Source organism: Dama dama, chromosome 12 (assembly GCF_033118175.1).
Source record: "Dama dama isolate Ldn47 chromosome 12, ASM3311817v1, whole genome shotgun sequence".
In the NCBI taxonomy this organism is placed as follows: Eukaryota; Metazoa; Chordata; class Mammalia; order Artiodactyla; family Cervidae; genus Dama; species Dama dama.
In genome coordinates this window covers 30,285,691-30,299,838 of record NC_083692.1, presented here as the reverse complement: position 1 = coordinate 30,299,838, position 14,148 = coordinate 30,285,691, and the positions used below count along the sequence as shown (strand labels likewise).

General features: G+C 32.7%; 1 protein-coding gene across 1 annotated transcript in view; it reads left to right on the top strand.

Moving 5' to 3' along the window:
• MNAT1 (MNAT1 component of CDK activating kinase) overlaps nt 1-14,148 on the top strand; it is a 197,978-nt gene that overhangs the window by 86,027 nt on the left and 97,803 nt on the right. The window lies entirely within an intron of this gene.

The following is a 14,148-nucleotide window of genomic DNA, read 5'->3' as shown; positions in this document are numbered from 1 at the left end:
TGTTCTTTGCCTTTAGATGTCTTTGTCTGTGGTATCAGGGTAATACTGGTAACATTTTTACCAGTAATGCCTGGAACAGTTTTGTCAGCCCACTTGGTCTTATTTGAAAGTGGGGTCTCCTCCCATGTACTTGAAAGAGTTTGTAATAAGGTGGTGTTGTTTCTTCCAAAAATGTTTATAGAGTTCACTAGCGAAACCAATCTGGTACTCTAATTTTGTTTGCATGTAGGTTTTTGGTCAACTAAATTTATATAAATAGATGTATGCTATTAGATGTTCTTTTTTTTAAGTTGTTGTTTTCAAGAAATTTTGAGCATTTCATATTTGTTGGCATAAAGATGTTTGTAATATTTCCTCAAAATTCTTTTGATGCATGTAAGTGTTAGAGTAATATTTCTTTTAAAATTTCCAGTATTCTCTTTTATTTTGATAGGTCTAACAAGAAACTGTTGATTTATTCAAAGAATCAGCTTTTTTCTAGAACAGGATTATCAAAGAATAATTTCATACATTAAAATCCACTTAATAGTTTATAATTTAATGATTTTTAGTGATATTTAAGAGATACACAACCATAATACAGTTTTAGAATACAGTTAATTCCCTACATAGGAACCTTCAAGTTGAGAGCTTTCAAATGTGAACATGCATTCCATTAGTGTCAGGTGAGAGTGAAATTGTAGCTTTGCCCTCTGTCTCCTGTTGCTAATGGTCCTACAGCTCTCACATCTTCTACCCCATCTCTCCTCCAGTCAGTGACTCTGCTTGCCTTGTTCACTCGATGCTAGCTAGCCCTTGTATGCCGCCTGTTGTACTGTACTAGTGTACTTTTCGAAGTAGTGTATTGTAAGATTAAAAATGTTTTATTTCTTGTGTTTGTTTTTTATGTATTATGTATGTGAAAATTATGATAAACCCATTACAGTACAGTACTATATGGCTGATTGTATAAGTTGTGTACCTAGGCTAACTTTGTTCTCAGAATAGAACTCATTCATATGTAGGGGACTACTGGATTTCATCACCCCAGAAATATTCCTGTGACAGTTTGCAGTTAGTTCTTCTTCCTACTCTAAGACCATTTCTCTGCTTTCTGTCTCTATAGAGTTGTCTTTGATTTTTTGGCACATTTTTCTGTATAAGGAATTGTATAATATGTGGTCTTTTAATCTAACATCCTTAACAGAATACTTTTAATGCTGCATTCATGTTACAACATGACTGCCTGGTTTTGGTGTCAGGGAATATTGGCTTCATAGAACAAGTTGGAAAATACTTCCTAGTTTTTTGTTTTCTTGAGGAATTTGTAATGAATTGGTAGTATTCCTTCTTTAAAATTTGATAGATTTCACCAGTGAGACTATCTGGCTTTGGTTTTTCTTAAATGGGAAGGTTTCCTAGTACTTTTAAATTTCCTTACTTTGTATGGTCTGTTTAGACATTTTCATTTTCTTTTGTTTTTCTTTTTTTTTCTTCACAGTTAATTTTTATCTTTTTATTTATTTATTTTTTATTTTATTTTATTTTTTAAGTTTATTTATTTTTATTTTTATTTTTATTTTTTTTCCAGTGGGTTTTGTCATACATTGATATGAATCAGCCATAGATTTACACGTATTCCCCATCCCGATCCCCCCTCCCACCTCCCTCTCCACCCGATTCCTCTGGGTCTTCCCAGTGCACCAGGCCCGAGCACTTGTCTCATGCATCCAACCTGGGCTGGTGATCTGTTTCACGTAGATAATATACATGCTGTTCTTTCAAAACATCCCACCCTCACCTTCTCCCACAGAGTTCAAAAGTCTGTTCTGTATTTCCTTCCCCTCTCTCTCCTCTTCTTTCCCTCTCATTTCCTCTGTCACTGTCTCCCTGTTAGTAATTTGAGTCTTCCTTGGAATTGATTGACTTCATCTAAGTTGAAATTCTGTAGGGTCAGGTGGGATGTCACTTCTTTCATTTCCTACTTGGATAGTTTGTGTCTTTTTTACTCTTGGTCAGTCAAGCTATCACTGTGGCAGTTTTGTTGATCTTTTCTAAGAATCATCTTTGGCTTTATTAATTTTTTCCCTGTTGTTTCTGATTTCTGTTTTATTGATTTTTAGTCTAATATTTATTATATCCTTTCTCCTTACTTTGCTCTTCTTTTCCCCATTTCTTAAGAGGGAAGCTTAAGTTATTGCTTTGAGATCTTCTTTCCTAGAATGGAATTTAAAGCTATAAATCCCTGTCTGCACTGCTTTAGTTGCCCTAATAATTTGTGTTTTAATTTTTATACAGTTGAAAATATTTTATTTTTCTTGTTATTTCTTCTTTGACCATCAGTTATTTAGCAGTGTGTTGTTTAATTTCCAAATATTTGTAAATTTCCTAAATTATTTTTTCTTGTTGATTTCCAGTTTAAGTCTTTTGTCGTTAGAGAACTATGTTGTATGAGTCTAATCCTGTTAAACTTATTGATACTTACTTTATGGCCCAATATATTTTCTATTGTGGAAAATTTTTTATGTGCACTTCAAACTAATATGTATTTTACTGTTGTTTGGGTGGAGTGCTGGATGTTGCATCATGTTGATTGATTAATGATATTGTTTAAATATTCTGTATCCTCACTGGTTTTTGGTCAGGATTGTCAGTTACTGAGATTGGAATAGTGAAATTTTTACTGTTGAATTGTCTAGTTTTGTCTTCAGTTACGTAAGTTTTTTTCTTTAAGACTACTCTGTGGCTCTCTGATGGTTTTTATTTACACAGTTTATCTTGTTCTGCATTTTTGTTTTCAGTCTATTCTGTGTGTGTGATCCTGATGTGTCTTTTATAGACATTGTATAGTTGGATTTTGTTTTTCCAGTCTGACAATCTTTGCCATTTGATTGGTGTATTTACCCACTTACAGTTAATGTAATTATAGATATGATTTACATTAGCCATTTTTATATTTGTTTTCTATATGTCACATGTCCATTTTGTTCATTTTTTATTGCTTTGTTTTGTGTTTCAATATTAAAATTTTTTTTTGCTGTGTTTTGCTGAGTTACTTTTTAAAGTTACAGTATGCATCTTAACTTATTGCATACTACTTCATGTTAATACTAATTCAATACCACTAATATAGAATCTTTGATCCAGATTAACTCCATTTATTTTTACTCTTGTGTGCTATTATTGTCATGTATCTTTTATGTGTTAAAAGCCAAATTACACTGTTTTACCATTTTTTAAGTTATTTTAAAAACAAGGGGAGATAAAGGGGAGAAAGGTTTTTTTTCATGTCTTTTATACTTACCCATATAATTACCCCTTTAATGTTCTTTATTTCTTTGTGACAATTTAGTTACTACCTGCTTTTATTTCATTTTAGCCTGAAAGACTTCTTTAGTACTATTATTATTTTTTGTGGTGCATGTGTGCTCTCAACAAATTACTCAGTCTTTGTTTATCTTGAAATGTCTTTATTTTGCCTCTGTTTTGTTGGACAAAGAATTCTTAGTTGACAGTATTTTTCTTTCAGGATTTTTAATATATCATCCTACCACATTCAGACTTCTGTGGTTTCTGATTAGAAGTCATTTGATCTTATTGGGGTCCCCTTGTATGTCAATAGTCATTTTTTCATTTACTGCTTTCAAAATGTTCTCTTTGTCTTTCTACACTTTTAGAGCCCAGTAGGGCTTCAGCTTCCCTGATTTTGTCACCTCTTTGGGCTTTAGTATAAATAGGTAAGTTTTAAAGGAAGATTATACATGTTTTTACTCTGTTTTAAAAATATTTATAATCATAACTTATTTCTTTGTATATTTGCCTTTTTCCTCACATTTTCATAGCCATGGAATTCAACAATACCTGTTTGTGGAGGGGCTACTTAAGCATCTTTGCTAGTGAGAAATGGTAATAGTGTTTTAGTTTTTTGTTTTACTTCATGTTGTGCTTTTAAATTTTTCTGCTGCCTCATCAGATTTTATGTACATACACCCATATATATCTATTTTCTATATATTTGTTAGATAAAAACACATGTAAAATTAAGGCTTATAGTAATAAAAGGTATTAACTTTTTTTAAGAAACACAGGATCTTACTATATTTTCCCTTTGGTGAATATTGAATGATAATCTTGAAGACTAGGTGAAAGATACCATAGTATATTTAGTATTTTCATTGAGGTGTGTATTAACTTATTTAGGAGTTTATGTCCATAGATATTTAACTGTAGACTATGTCATTGTCAAGTAATATCTGGGACTAAAGTCCCCAACACGCTATCTAATTTTGCTGCCTTATTCTTTAGAAGTGCTACTATGAGCAATAGGCAGGCAACAGAAAGAAAGAAGGTGAGTGAAACCAAAGGGGGAAAAAAGGACTAAAACAGATGGTAGGGTAATAAAAATAATAAAATATTTCTTAAGCATTGTTTGTTTTGGATAGTTTTCTTGTTAAGCACATGGAAATACTTTGCAAGTTTGAGAATTACTTAGTTTCCACATGCTGTTTTTGAGAAACAGCAAGTCATTCATATAATATAAACACAATTATAGATAATTTTGCTGGAATTTTATTTAGGGCTTACTTTTTCATAAGATAGATAACAGTGCCTTCTTTCAGATCATATTTTGACTTTACATTTGAGGGATCATACGTTTAAATTGAAAAGTGCTAATTCAAATAAGTGACAAACATTCCTTCAAAGCTTCCTATTTATAGTTTTACTGATTATATTCTGCTGTAAAAATGAATGTTATTTAAGGTATATGAATTTTTTAGAATACATCTAAAATTAGTATATTGAGTTGTTTGAAATGCCTGTGGTGCTAGATTTCTATATCTGTAGTCACTTTAATGAGATCTTGTAATTGGAGAGTATTTATGCCATCGAATGTACTTACATATAAATAAGCAGCATCAGTATTATTGATCCTACTTCTTTGTCCTTTTTTACTAATATGTCTTCTATGCCTAGGAGGACAATGGAAGTCAGAATCAGAATATAAACCTTCAGATTCTTAAGATTATACCAGAGTGTTTCTTGAGTTAAACATGTGAAGTAGGAGAGAGACAGGTAAAGATGAAAATGAAAGAAGGAAAATGTATTTGATAAAGGAAATAACATTAGACCTTGAACCAACCCATAGGATCATGGGTAGGAACTCTTACATTGCCTTTGTGTATACTAAGAGGATTATTGATAATGACATGGTTCTATAAAATAGTCTTTTTATTTCTATAGTGATGATTTAGTTTCAGAAATTAGATCCACAGTATTGATTCTTCCAATCCATGAACACGGTATATTTCTCCATCTATTTGTGTCCTCTTTGATTTCTTTCATCAGTGTTTTATAGTTTTCTATGTATAGGTCTTTTGTTTCTTTAGGTAGATATACTCCTAAGTATTTTATTCTTTTTGTTGCAATGGTGAATGGTATGCAGAGGGAGGCGGGAGGGGGGATCGGGATGGGGAACACATGTAAATCTATGGCTGATTCATGTCAATGTATGGCAAAAACCACTACAATATTGTAAAGTAATTAGGCTCCAACTAATAAAAATAAATGGGAAAAAAATAAGAAATTAGATCCATAAATATAATCACCTATTTCTGGTGCAAGACCTCTTGTCCTTGAAATGGTAAATAATTTTGCATAGTTTTTTTTATAGCTGTCACTAGTTCTAGTAAAGCCCCACTGTGTTTTATCAAAGATTATCAAGTTATTTTCCTTGTGTTCTATATAGTAGCAACTTGTACTTTTCCAATAGGGGCATTTGGGTTGAGAATGAAAGGTAATGGAAGGTAAATGTATCCTCCTGATATTCTATTTAATGGCACAACCAAGAGACTTTTATTTGCCTTTTTACAGAAGATAGGAAGGATAGCAGTGTGATTAGGGATAGATAAGGGTTTTAGTATCAGACTGAGGAGTTTCAAATTCTGGCTGTATGAGTTAATGGTTATGGGACATGGATAAATAACCTTCTTCATTTGGAATAATATACTCCTTATTGACTGGAATATATTTTGTAATATGGTATTTGTGAGAATAAAATGAAATTAAGTGAAAGTAAGCTCAGAACAGATTCTTCGAATGATTTTCTTAGATACTGTAAATTATAAACTACTTTCCAGATTCCTAGCTAAGATAGTAGATAATATTTTTAAAAAGTAAAGAAGCTGAAAATGAGTAAAAGGAAGAGATTTAAGTGACTAACTCTAAACATAAGTCTTAGAACTGGATGTAGACTTTCCAAAAATTTTAAGCAGTCTAAACACAAAGGAAGAAGAATTTGTTCGAAGTTATATATAGGTTAATAGGAAATAATGATACAGTCTATTAAAAAGTATTAAAGACTTTTTAAGTAATTAAAGAATGATTTAAAGCATAACTTTATTTTGCAGATAGTAAAAGCCCTAAAAGTAACTCTATTCTTTATTGGGTTCACATTTTATGGGAATTTCTATTGAGCAGATACTGTGTGGTAGATGTATAGAAAAACAAACATTAGTCTGGCCATCACTTGGAATTATTGAAAACAGAAACCAAGAATGCAGACTAGGTTAAAGCCTTAGGTAAGCTCATAGTTAAGAAATGATCTAGTGCTTTATTGACTAAAATACTTTAGTTAAAGATGCATCCTAAGAATTTATGAATTTGTATTTGTATTACCATGGCGATTGATATCAGTGCATTGTTCTTAGCAAGAGCATATCTCTCTTCAGTAAGAGTCATGCTTCCAGGACTTCCCTGGCAGTCCAGTGCTTAAGACTCTGTGCTTCCACTGCAGGGGGCATGGGTTCTATCCCCTGGTTGGGGAACTAAGATGCCGCATAGTATGGCCAAAAAAGAAAAAAAATAAATCATATTTCCTAGAAAGTCTTATGAGATAAAGAAAATGAAGAGAAGAAAAGTTGTAGTTAAACTTTGTAAGACAAATATTATGATTTGTGCACATAGAGATACATTTTTTTGTGTCATATAGGTGGCATCTCTTCTTCATTCAGTTAAGTGTATACTTTTATGCATTTATTTAGGTACTGAGGCATGGCTCTATAAACTATTCTGGTACTTCGGTTGATACGTTGTAAGGTGTTTAGTCATATATAGGGATATTGAAGAAGGGATTCAAAATCAAGTGGCCAGTAAGACTGGAGATGATGTTTAATATATTGTATACTTAGAGGATTCTCTGAGTTTCATTATTTATGGACACTCAAATTTTAGCTAGGGCTTCTGTACTCTTCCAAGTTTTCATTGTGGAATTCCTGATGTTACCATAGTTGATTCATTGTGAAAAATGTTAATGCTTTTTGAGAATCTGGTTTTTATATAGGAAAACATGAAGATGAAAAGTTTGGCCCACATAATTTGTGGACACTTGCTAAAAACACAAAAACATTATGCAAGGTATAAAATGATCAATGAATATTTCTTAGCCCATATATTTAAAAGGTAACTACTGCTTTGTATTTTGTTTCAGAAAAATATGTTTTACAAATGTTCTTTTTGAAAGCAATAATAATGTAATAAAAACCAGATGTCCACTGTGTAAAATCATGCAGTGCAATTTCTTTACTTCTAACACCTTAGTGATATCAGGAAGTTCTGTGGTGAGATGTAGGTTGGTGACTAAAATCGTGGAGCGCACTGAGAATCGGTAGGTTTGAGTGGAATGTTTCTCATTAGGAACTAAGTGTTAGAGTGCTGTGGCGACATAAAACGCCTGCCAAAGATAGTAGATCTGGATAGGAATACAGAAGGCAAAATCTGGGAAGCTGAAATTTCAGAAATTTGAAGTTTTGCCTAAGGCCAGGGTTGCACCCAGGAAAGAGAAAGCAAACTTTATTTTCTCTCATGTATTGCTTCCAGGGCTCTACTAAATTTAAGATAATGTTTTATATATTGTTAGCCTACTTTCAGGATTGTACCGTCATTCAAAACTTTTCTTTCTGTGGGAAAATGTCTTGAGCTTTTACAGACAGGCTTTGAAAGGTTACCATTCATATGTTAATACTTGCCTGTGGTGATTTTATCTGGTGGTAGTGACTCATAGATGGTCTATGGCAATGGTGCAAAATATTCCTCTTCTTTCTCTTCCTGATGAAGGTGATAATAGAGTAGCATTTTGTACATACTAGACTATCCTGTCCTTTAAATATATTTTATTTGAGTCATGAAAGTAATTTTACAGGTAAAAATGAGGCGTGTTAAAAAAATGATATGGTCGAGCTGGGATTTGACTTTTTGGACTCCAAAGCCTGTATTTTAAACATTGCATTATTCGATGACACAGTATGAGGAGTTTAAAAGAGTAAGGAGTTATAGGCAGATAGTGTATTTGTTTGCATTCTTGCTAGAAAGAAGAGAGAGACAGATGGGAAAGCTGTTGTGGTGTGAAGAACCAAAATAAATGGAGACTGGAATTGTTCTTACAGCTGCTTTAAGTTATTTGGAGGTTAACCTGGGTTAACCTGCTTAACATTACAACTATGGGTTCTTTGGATGTTATTTTTAATTATAGTTATGACTTCATCAAGAGTGGTTTTGGATATTATGGAAATCTTAAAGCACATGCATTTCAAAATGAATTAGAGGGCTTAGGTATTTAAAAAATACCACCAGTGTTGACATAGTGTTAGAACATTGTGTAAGATCAAGTCTTGAGACATTTTTTATGTATTTGTTTCATGTTTTATAGTTATTGACATCAATTTTTATGTTTCCTCAAGTAGTATAAACATTATGAATGAAACTGGTTAGTGATTTCTAGCATACTAATTACATCTGCTTAAAGATGTAATGCTAGCAAAAACAATTAAAATTTAATATAAGTTTTTTCTGAAAGACTACATATTTACATAAAAATTTTTTTTCTGTTTTAGTGACGAAGTTTAAAAATATCCAAACTCATGAAAATCTACTTGTATTCCCCAGACAGAAGGAGAGAGTATTAGAGAGACAGATTGTTTAAAACATCTTTTCTTAGGTCTGGAGCAATATAAATATGTTGCTTAAAATGTTTAATTTAACTGAAAGAAATTTCTTATTTAACTCTTTACTTAGTTTGTCTTTACAGAATATATTTGGTATCATCTGTGAATATGTCTGTTTTGCTCACTAGGAACCCCTGATTCCTAAAAATATAACATTAGATTTTTTCACCATTAAAAATAAACTCATGAATCAACCTTTAAAAAATAATAATTTTATCTTTTAAATTAAACTGAATTTATTCTGGTAAAATACATATGATTTACCATCTTAACCATTTTTAAGTATACAGTTCAATAGTATTAAATACATTCATATTGTGTGCAACCACCACTGTCAGTCTCTGTAATTTTTTTCATCTTATAAAATTGCAGTCCTATGTCCATTAAACAATGCACTCTGCCCCCCTCCCATAAGTCTACAGGCATTTCCCCGATTGTTTGTACACTTAATAGTAGTGAAAAAGATCAGAAGAACTTAGAGCAAGGAAATATTCACCTGAATCAACATATTTTAGTTTCCTTTATGTTGAGCAGTTGGCTGATAAGCTAGTTTGAACCTGACTTTCAGGATAGAATACTTGAGGTTATAGTAGTTTCTTTGTTTTCTACAGGCAAGTCTTGATGATGAATCAATTAGCAAATCCTGAAGAATTAATGTAAATGGTGTGGTAATTTCTGTTGTAAGAGATACTTCTTAGAATTCGTGAAATTTCTCTTCCCCCACAGTATCAGATCTGCTGTTGAAGTGAGATCTGCCTGGTAGCAGTTATGTGTATCAGAGCTCAGTTCAAAATTCTTTAGAAATGGTAACTGTTTATAAAATTCTATGGGAAAGCTAATTAAAATTGAACTTTGAAGTTAAAAAGAAAACACAAAACAGTATAAAAGTAAAGGTTAATATTTTCTCTGAAATGTTTTCAAAAGACCCATAGAAGTGCTATAGAAAGATTTCTTAAACCTATTAAAAGTATAAATCCTTGAAGACAGGCGTTCATTACCTGTGTTGAACTTGCTAAAAACAGCAAGGTCTGAGTATTCAAAGTATCCTTAGGTCTGAGTGTTCAGAGTATTATTATTTTTGAATGAATGCTACGAGACTAACAACTTTTTAGAATGTATGTTTTTTGTGCTAGCTTTTTCTTAATGTAAAATGAATCTCAATATGCCATATGATTGGTGACAAATAAGAAACTCTTTATGCAATTAAGAGAAGATCTGTTTATTTAAGACCTCTCAAAGGTTGTAAAAGATTATACTTGGCTGTATGTGAAGGATAAATGTTGTGCAATAATGCCCCTTAGTTCCCCTTTTATAATAAATCTCAGCTGTGTGTTCAGCGAAAGGGCTCTGCGCCAAAAAGAACAGGTTCAACTTGTCTGTGAGGATTTGCACCACAGTAAAGTGCACAACTGCTTTTGTAGAGGTCATTGTGGAGGTCACAGGCATGTACAGTTGAATGAAAGCAACTTTAAAAACATGTAGAACAGATAGTGTTACTTAAGATTCAAAGATCAGTGTTAACTTGAAACATTGAAAGGATGGAAAATCATAAAAAGAACCCCCACATACATTTTTCACTTTATATATATATATTTACATGTTTTCAAATGGATGTGAAACAGTTACTTTGGCATCGTGTCCCAGCATATTTTAAAAGAACTTCAGAATCAGTTTTGTAAAAATTGCCCAGACTTGGGAAGCATTAAATATTGTTATCTTTGTTAAATTTTGAGCAGTGCTTTGAACAGAGTTCACATGATAAAGGTAGGTAGGATATGATGGTGGTAGGACAAAATATTTAGGGGTGTGCGTGCGTGCAGTGTATGGTGTTTGCATTGCGTGTGGTGTATGGTATGTGGTGTGTGTGTGTGTGTTTTGAGAGCTGGGATAGGGGAGTGTGGGTAAGTTCTAATGGAAAAGCAGATGTGACCTAAAGAATGCCTCCGTGAGTCATGTATCTCTTGATAGAAAGGTTCAGAATGAACAACAAAGAAGGGCTCTTTCTCCCTAAGTATCTCACAAATACTTTCATATTCTTTGTGGTACTGGAAATAACTCATAAATAACAGGTGGAGAGACTGTAAGACCCATGACTCCAACCTACTGAAGTTTTGGGCTTAGAATAAAGAACACCAGAAAATAATATAACTAAGTAAGTAGATGCAGCACTTACCTAGAATTGTAGTTTACCTAGAGTTGTATTTGGCCATATAAGGACTGTATCTTTTTCCCTTTTTAAAAAAATGATAATCAAAATGTCAGGCAGCCATTGATTTCAGTATAGAGATTAATTAATGTCTTTATGCTTCAGCTTCAGCAAATGCAGTTGATTGGCAGTAGCACCTGTTTCAGCAACTGGTAGAACGTTAGTGCTTTTATCAAGCCTGTAATTTCCAGAAGGGCTTTAAAGCTGTGTTCATTAAACTCTCCCATACTAATTGCTTTCTTTGTCTTCTAGTGCACTGGTTTACTAAATGTACTTCTCATTTATTTCTGTGTGTATTTATGTATTTATAAAAGTTATAAAATAAAGTTAGTTTTTTTAATTTTTAAAAACAAAAACAAATTGTGTGGTAGTCTGTGTACTCCTGTATTGTAGAACCATTTTTATGCTTATTGAACACATAATGTTCTCAGATGAAAAATTTATACCAAGAATGTGATTTTTTTCTGAATTGCTTATGTAGTTCATGTCATAAACATAAAACATATCTGTCGAGTATGAAAAATGATCTGTTAAACTGTAGTAAAATGTGATTTAAGGATTTGGTTATTAAGTCAACTTTCTAGGAAAGTGGCTTAGTTTTACATTTTTAGGATTTCTTTCCAGGTGAAGTAGTCTTCCTGGTTCATATTTTAAAATCTGTTCAGTTTTCATGGATTTATAGACAAGCCATAGTTTTTTTTTTTTTTTTTGAGCAAGATACTGATTTTGTTTGTTTGTTTGTTTGTTTTCCTTGTTAAAAAAGAAGACTGAACTTCTAAGAGAGATTCTAAGAAAGATGAAGCACATAGCTCAGTACAGGTGAAATTTGCATCAACCTAAATGTATTGTGGCGAAGTTGAATGTGAATGTTTTCTGAAAAGAAATTGAGTTGTATGTTTTAGCGAATTAGGGTAACTTTCATTTAAAAAGCACTTATATATAAACATTTTAAAACAAATGAGCATTTCCGAATTTACGTTTAATATAAATATAAGCACGTGTTGTTCAGTGCTTGAAAGCAGAACCCCCTCTCACGGTGCACCCTTTCTCGCTTCCCTTCACTGGTGCCTGTGTGCTGTGCCTAGTCTTTCAGTCATGTCTGGCTCTTTGCAACCCCATGGGCGGCAGCCCGCCGGGCTCCTCTGTCCACTGGGATTCTTCAGGCAAGAATACTGGAGTGGGTTGCCATGCTGTCCTCCAGGAAATTTTCTCAACCCAGGGACCAAACCCGGGTCTCCTGCACTGCAGGTGGATTCTTTACCGTTTGAGCCACAGGGAAGTCCACTAGGGCCTAATGTCCTAAATGTTCAGATCAATCGATTTTTATACCATGGTCCTGTAGGAAAGTGCTTGGTGAATGCTGGAAGTTTAGGGTTAAAACTTGGGTACGTTCCTTGGTCTTAGAGAACATTAATTTGTTTTCCTATAAAGTAAACAAAATAATACGTATCTCAACTGTATCTATAAAGGCTAGCATAGTACATGGCGTACAGTAGATGTTCAGTGAATATTTGTGTCCTTTGTGTGGGTGTTATTTGTGATTGTTGTGTGTTAAATAATCATATTCTCTATCTGCATGACTGTAGTAAAAGTCAGTTTATGTGAAATTGCAAGGGAATCAGAGAATCGTAAATATTCTATTCTACATTTAGAGTCTAGATCTAATTACGTGGTGGTTTTGTGAGTGTGGTAGTGGTGATATGTGTTTGGGGAAGGCAGGTTGGGATGGTTAGGGTATTCATAGTACTTGTTGTTTCCTTTTAGGACAAAAGAAGGATAAAGTCAGTATAGTTTGATTTAGCCGTTTTTTTTCTACAATGGGGATGGGACAATAACCACTTATTCTGTAGTTAAATGTCCTCAAATAGAACCAGATTTGTTTTGTAGTTTTTGAGAGGGATGGCTTGGATTAGAGGATTAGAGTGAGTGAGTGGTATATGGTGGATCATTATAAAACATTTGTTCATTTATGAAACAAACATTCTTGGTATGTGCCAAGCACTGTACTAGGCACAGAGGATTTAGATCTAAAAAAAGTGTAATTTCTTGAACTATTTGATTTCTATTATGGTTTAAAGAAGCTTTCTGCTTCCTTTCCACTGAAAAATATTTCTGCTTCAAAATTCTACTAATCTTATATGATATTTTTGTTTTGCTTGTATCATAAAAGTAATATTTGTAGAGAACTTTATATAAAGCAATTTTCATATTTTATCACATTCAAAATTTTAGACTTAAGTCATTGTTATTGATGGCTAATTAAAAGTCTACTTAGAGTGCCAAGATAGGAATTTTTTTTCTTGAAAACTATGTTTGTAATTACTAAAAGTAAATGAGCCAAAATGCTGTATGCCTGAAAAGTTTGTAAAATTTCTGGTAAAAAATGTTTTTCTTAAAATTTGTGGGGACTTTTTTTAAGGAGGCAGATTTTTGTCTCACCAAATAGTCTGCTTGATGTTTTTCTTTTCTGATCTTTTTATAGAAACAGATATGATTTGCTGGACACTCTGTCCTCTTGGCAACAAATGGTAGTTCAGTAGCAAGACAAGCATCAGAGAAAGAATGTAAAAATAATACTTTTCAACACTGCCTCATTTATTGGTGCTCAAGGGAGAATAAAACCTAAAACAACAAAACCAAAACAAACAAAAACTCTTCCTTGAACTCTCCTTTTTCTTTAAGCTAATGCCCTATCTCCCTATTTTCATTTTATCTTAGAATTTGATGAAAATAATAGATTTATTCAGTGTTTCTACTTCACAACTTCCATTCTTTCTTTTATCATTCATATTCTGGCTTCTATTTCTACTACAGTACTGAGGCTTTTCTTGGTTAAAAAAAAATTTTTTTTTTCATTTAGAAATGCTGTCTCTTTCCCTCCATGTAAGTCACATTCAGCCTTCGTAGCCATCTCAGATGCCGTTTATTCTCCATGAATTCAATTGAATGAACATTCAGAAACCT